The sequence below is a fragment of the Tenrec ecaudatus genome, chromosome X, assembly GCF_050624435.1.
Source record: "Tenrec ecaudatus isolate mTenEca1 chromosome X, mTenEca1.hap1, whole genome shotgun sequence".
Lineage (NCBI taxonomy): Eukaryota > Metazoa > Chordata > Mammalia > Afrosoricida > Tenrecidae > Tenrec > Tenrec ecaudatus.
In genome coordinates this window covers 7,461,407-7,468,031 of record NC_134548.1, presented here as the reverse complement: position 1 = coordinate 7,468,031, position 6,625 = coordinate 7,461,407, and the positions used below count along the sequence as shown (strand labels likewise).

Sequence of the window (6,625 nt, the reverse complement as noted above, 5' to 3'; positions counted from 1 at the left end):
AAGGGTGTGTTGGTTGGCTTTTCTTTTATACAAACTGTGTCAATGGAGCCCTAGTGGCTCAGTGGCTATGGGTTGGGCCATCCAGCCGGCAGTTCAAAACTACCAGCAGGAGAAAGTCTGGGCAGTTCAAAACTACCAGCAGGAGAAAGTCTGGGCTTTCTTCTCCTGTCAACAGTTACAGTCTCAGAAACCCAAAAGGGGTCGCTATAAGTCAGCATTGATTCATGGCAGTGAGTGTCAATGAAGCTCTCTACATTGGGAGTGGGGGGTGAGGAGAGGGAAAATCTTCCCCCATGGTCAGTTCCACCGAATATCATTGTCCTTAAATAAAGAAAAGACAAATATACCCTGATGCTTGTTCATGCCAGTCTGTGTTCTCAAAGGTTAGGTGACAACCCCATTCTAGGCAGGTCAGATTTGCACAGTGAGGTCCTGGACCACATGTGCAAGGAAAGCCACTACCACAGCCAGCAGAACTGCCTATGGATCAGAGCGAAACTGAGTGTTTCCGATAAGAAAGGCGCTCCTTTGCTTCTGAGCTAGATGGCCGCTTGTTCACCTTCAAGCCTTTAAGACCCCAGACACTATCTCTTTTGATAGCCGGGCACCATCAGCTTTCTTCACCACATTTGCTTATGCACCCATTTGTCTTCAGCGATCCTATCATGGAGGTGTGCAGTCAATGATGTGATTTTTTGTTCTTTGATGCCTGGTAACTGATCCCTTTGGGACCACTCGATCACACAGGCTGGTGTGTTCTTCCATGTGGACTTTGTTGCTTCTGAGCTAGATGGCCGCTTGTTTATCTTCAAGCCTTTAAGACCCCAGTCACTATCTCTTTTGATAGCCGGGCACCATCAGCTTTCTTCACCACATTTACTTGTTCACCCACTTTGGCTCCAGCCGTTGTGTCGGGAGAGTGAGCATCATAGAGTTCCAATTTAATAAAAGAAGGTATTCATGCATTGAGGGAGTGTTTGAGTAGAGGCCCAAGGTCCTTCCACCACCTTAAGCACACCGGCCAGTGTGATCACGAGGTGCCCAAGGGACCAGATATAAGGCATCATGCAAAAAAAAAAGATATAAGTGTGTGTATGTATGTGTATATGTATATATGTATGTGTATGTATGTATATATATATATATATATCATAGTAAATGAAGGGGGAAGTGCAGAGTGGAGACCCAAGGCCCAAGTGTCGACCAATGGAGATCCCCTCATAGAGGGGTTTAGGAGAGGAGATGGGTTAATTAGGGTGCGAGGTAGTATCGATGAAGAACACAGCTTTCCCCCAGATCCTGGATGCTTCCTCCCCCCAACTACCATGATCCGAATTCTACCTTGCAGGGCTGGATAGGACAGAGGCTGTACACTGGTGCATATGAGGGTTGGAGGTACAGGGAATCCACGGTGGATGATACCTTCAGGACCAAGGGTGTGAGGGACGATGCTGGGAGAGTGGAGGGTGAGTGGGTTGGAAAGGGGGAACTGATTACAAGGATCCACATGTGACCTCTTCCCTGGGAGAGGGACAGCAGAGAAGGGGGGAAGGGAGACTCCGGATAGGGCAAGATATGACAAAATAACGATGTATAAATTACCAAGGGCATATGAGGGAGGGGGGAATGGGGAGGGAAGGGGAAAAAAAGAGGACCTGATGCAAGGGGCTTAAGTGGAGAGCAAATGCCTTGAGAATGATTGGGGCAGGGAATGTATGGATGTGCTTTATACAATTGATGTATGTATATGTATGGATTGTGGTAAGAGTTGTATGAGTTCCTAATAAAATGTAAAAGAAGAAAAGAGAAAAAAATGATTAGGGCAAAGACTGTACAGATGTGCTTTATACAATTGATGTATGTATATGTATGAACTGTGAAAAGAATTGTATGAGCCCCAATAAATTGTTAAAATAAAAAAAAAAAGAAAGGCGCTCCTGGACATCATGGCAGAACACCACGGCATCTGTTTATAATTCTGGTTGAGGATTTCTGAAGCAAGCCAGTTTCATTACCTTGCTGCTTGCTTCTTTCTCTTGACCAGCTTTCGGTTTTTGTCTGAATTAAATGTGTGCCTGGGGGTTTATGAGGGAGGGGGGAACAGGGAGGGAGGGGAAAATGAGGAGCTGATACAAAAGTTGAAAGCAAATGTTTTGAGAATGATGATGGCAACACATGTACAAATGTGCTTCACACATGTATGTATATATGGATTGTGATAAGAGTTGTATGAGCCCCCAATAAAATGATTTAAACAAAAACATATATATGTATATATATACATATGGATACACACACACACACACACACACACACACACACTCCCTTCTACCTCAGTCTTTCCCCATCTTATTCTCATTTCCCTCAGGAGCTTTTGATCACCCTAATTCCTTAAACTCGTCCCACAGATACAGACCTTGCCAGTTCATTCCACGATCTCTTACCTTTAACCCACGTCTGTCTTCCCTCCATTCAAATGTCTTTATTGCTTTCGAACTATTTTTCAGTCTGTTGGGTGTAGTTTGGCAGAAAGATGGTGCGCTTTGAAGTAAGGAAAACTTGGGTCTCAAATAATGGTTCTGTCAGAATGGCTAGGGGAATCACTGTCCTTTGTTTTTCTTTAAAAAAAAATAAATCATTTGATTCAGGGCTCTTACAGTTCTTATAACAATCTATACATCAATTGCATCAAGCACATATGTACCTATGTTGCCTTCATCATTTTCAAAATATTTTCTTTCTGTTTGTACCCTTGGTATCAGCTCTTCTTTTTTTCCCTCCCTCCCCTACTCTCCCACCCTCATGGTAAGTTATAAATTATTTTCATATCTTACACCGACCACTGTCTCCCTTCATCCACCCTATTGTTGTTTACCTCCCCGGGGGGAGGGAGAAATTATATGACTCTGTAGTTGGTTCCCCATTTCTCCCCTTTTTCCCCCCACCTCTTACCCTCATGGTATCCCTACTCCCATTGCTGTCCTGGATTCCATGTGTTGAGAGGTCTCATCTGTACCAGCGTACATGCTCCAGTCTAGCCAGATTTATAAGGTAGAACTGGGGTCATGATAGTGGGGAGGTGAAAGCATTAAAGAACTAGAGGAATGTTGTGTGTTCCATCGGTGCTGTGCTGCACCCTTGCTGCTCGTTCTTTGCTTGTGAGTCTTCTGTGAGGGAATGTTCAATTATGTACAGATGGGCTTTGGGTCTCCACTCTGACCCCCATCATTTGCATCGATATATTTGTATGTTTGGGGTCTTCTGATGCCTGATACCTGATCCCATAGACACCTGGTGATCACACAGACTGGTGTGGTTCTTCCATGTGGGCTTTGTTGCTTCTCTACTAGATGGCCGCTTGTTTAATTTCAAACCTTTAAGACCCCAGACGCTATATCTTTTAAGGCCTTGTTTCTTCATCTGTGCTAGACAGATGGATGATCTCTTGCCTACCATAGCTCATTGCTGTGATGTTTATACAATATAATGAATGAAAACTGCATTTAATATGTGTCTAACTGCCCAGCATGTAGAAGTTGCTAAATACAAACATTTCCTGTTTATAACGTCTTGCTTGGAAAAATGTACTGTTTGTATGTGTGCATATTCTGTATTATTTCTTTCTACCTTTTCCAATAATAATAATGGTTTGAACCTTGGGGATCTCGTTGCATTTGCACACTGTGATTTGAGAGGATCTCAGGTTCTGCATTACTAACAAACTCCTAGGTGATGCGGAGGCTACAAGTAGTCCGTGGCCCACAACTGTAATAGCAAAGTCTTAGGAAGAAAGTTTACAAGTGTAGCATTGGGAATGCATCACCAAGGAGTTTGTTAGTAATGCAGAACCTGAGATCCTCTAAAATCACAGTGTGCAAATGCAACGAGATCCCCAAGATCCGCCAGATAGCAATGCCTTGCAGGGATTGGTTTATACACCCCAGGAAGCTTAGAGGTAGGTAGATGGCTACCCACATTCCTTTTGTGGGTAGTTCCCTGATGTCACACTCAACATGGCTGTGATTCTCTTGCTTTTCCCAGATGCTTGTTGATGAATGGCCATAAAATAAATGGATGCTGTGAACATTCAAAGTAGTAAGTGGGATAAATAAAGGCCTATCCAGATGTTTTTGTTTAGCACAGCCATAAAAGATTTCTCAGAACCCCCTGAAAACCTTGGCTTATGTTATACTGATCTGATCATCTTGGCGTCACATGGTCAACCCTTGTTCCAAGGGAGCCTGGGAAAATAGTCTTTTGGGAAGACGTGGAGAGTAGATATTGAGTAGGCAACCAACAAAGTCTACTGGCATCTACATTCATTCTACTATAGTTAAATATTAGCTTCCTTTTGATACACAACCTTGTAACACCTATTTAAGATACTTAGTTACCCTCTAAGGATTTACTTAACTGTCTCAATATAGCAATCACTTTTCACAGATCTTTTTCCACATCAGATTAATATGATCTTCATAAATAGCCAAAAGAAACTTGAGGGATAATAAAGTCAACTTTCAATGGTCTAAAAAAAAGTTCTTTTAAAATTCTTACCGAACACGGACGACACCACTTCATGTAATCTAGGCTCTTAAATTAAAGATTTTAATTTACATTTAATAGTTCTCAGGGAAAGATTAGATGTCCAGAATCATAGGTCGAAGGGAACATGGGAATGTTAATCCTTTGGCTATAAATAGAAGACCAGTGATACACAGTAAACACAGATCAAAATTAAGTTCAAAAGGCATGCCTAAAATAGACAATTGCAAATAGGGCTTCTACAGAGGAATTATTTTAGTAAAAATAACTCTTACTCCTATTTTAAGAAATGTTATGGTAATACATTTAAATAACAACAAATAAATTAGTGGGTATCTAATAAATCAGCAAATAATTTTTTTTCTTTTTCAGCTTAATTAAGTTGAATCTCGAAAATGATAAGCACGTGTACTTTGTAAGACAGCTGCACAAACTATGATAATAGATGTAATATTCATGTCTCCCAAAGACAAGTTACAGATCAATAAAGAAATCAAATTCCAGTTATCTAATACCATATTGACATTTTCCTCAACTTTGCTTAATGCATTAATTATGCAGTATATGTAGGATCTTCACAAAAGATTGAAGTCAACACCATTACCTCTTAGGAACCCAATCTATCTTCAGAAATGGTGTGGGTTGGTAGCCAGGACACACTTCGGCGTCAAAGAGACTTGAGTTTGAAGTGTGCATTTGCCACCTGCTTCAGCTGGCTGAGCCCACACAGTTGGCTTACTCTCACCAACCAGGGTGACTATGTAGAACTTTATGGGGGTTACACGAGAGAAGGTAAGTACAATGTCAGGGACACAGTAGGTCCTATAAACCTTCTTTCTGCTTCTGCATCTTTCAGAAAGCACCGGCCCTGCTTGTTGTGGTTGCTTGGTTTCCTGATATTTAAGTATCAGAAAGGTGCTTCATGGTAAATCATAGCAATTAAGACCACAGAGAGGCGGGCCAGGACGGGCATCGCTGCGCAGCCATGGGGGCTCCAGGTGGGAAGATCAACCAGGCTTGAACGGAGCTGAAGAAGAAGCTGTTCGGGCGGCGGTGCGTGTTGACCCAGGAGCGGCGACTGAAGCACCGGTGGTCGGGGCTGTGCTAGATGCAGGTTTGACCACGCGGCACCACCTCAAGAAGCGGGCATCCAGTGACATTGCCCTATCGGGGAAGAAGGGCAGAAAACTCCTCCAGCAGATCCAGCTGGTGCAGAAGGAGAAGGCAGTCATGGAAGTGGAAGCCCCCCAAAGCCATCCAGGACTCATGGACCAAGCCCAAGCGCCAAAGGACCAAAGCCCCCCTGGATGTAGACATGGAGGAGCTTGAAGATGGGAGCTAAACATCTCACCCTTTCTTCTAGAAGCTTTCCACTGGAGCCAAGAGTCCCAGAGTCAGTGGACTTCGGAGAAAGCACAGTCCCTTCCACTGCCCCCACCTATTGCCCTCTTCCAAAATGGCCTGGTGGCCCCTAGAAGGAGGTCAGAGGGCAGAGGAGAAAAGACTGGACTGGAGAGGGTTTGCTAGCAGTGGGTTCCATTTGTAATAAAGCCTAGAGTACTGGCCCCCCCCCCAAAAAAAAAGACCACAGAGAGATTTCTCGATTTCAAAGCAGTGAAATGCACCAGGATTTTTAGACAAAAGCAAACATAATATGGAAAGGTGAATGTGTACCATCCATCTGTCCATGCATTATACTGTGGTGGCTTGCATGTGGCTATGTTGCTGGAACCTTGGCAACCTTGTATTTCAAAAGCCAGCACGGTCTCTTGCGGTGAGCAAATTTAAGCACAGCTTCCAGACGAGCACGGACTAGAAAGAAAGGCCTGGAGCTCTATTGCCCAAAATTAGCCAATTAAAAAACATATGGCTCACAAGAGAACAATGGCCAACATGTTTGCTTTGGACACACCATCAAGAAGTTTCCTTTCCTGGAGGACATCGTGTTTGGTGAAGTAGAAGGCCAGTGGGGGTGAGGGACAGGCACTGTGACAACAACAATGAACCTCAACATCCAGGCTAGTATGAGAATGGCTGGGCAGCACTTCATTGCGTCATACATAAGACTGTCATGAGTTGTAGT

General features: G+C 43.5%; 1 pseudogene; it reads left to right on the top strand.

Annotated features, from left to right (window-relative positions):
• The first annotated feature begins 5,527 nt into the window (after window positions 1–5,527).
• Window positions 5,528–5,884, top strand: LOC142433960 (uncharacterized protein C11orf98-like; annotated as a pseudogene).
• The last annotated feature ends 741 nt before the right edge of the window (window positions 5,885–6,625 follow it).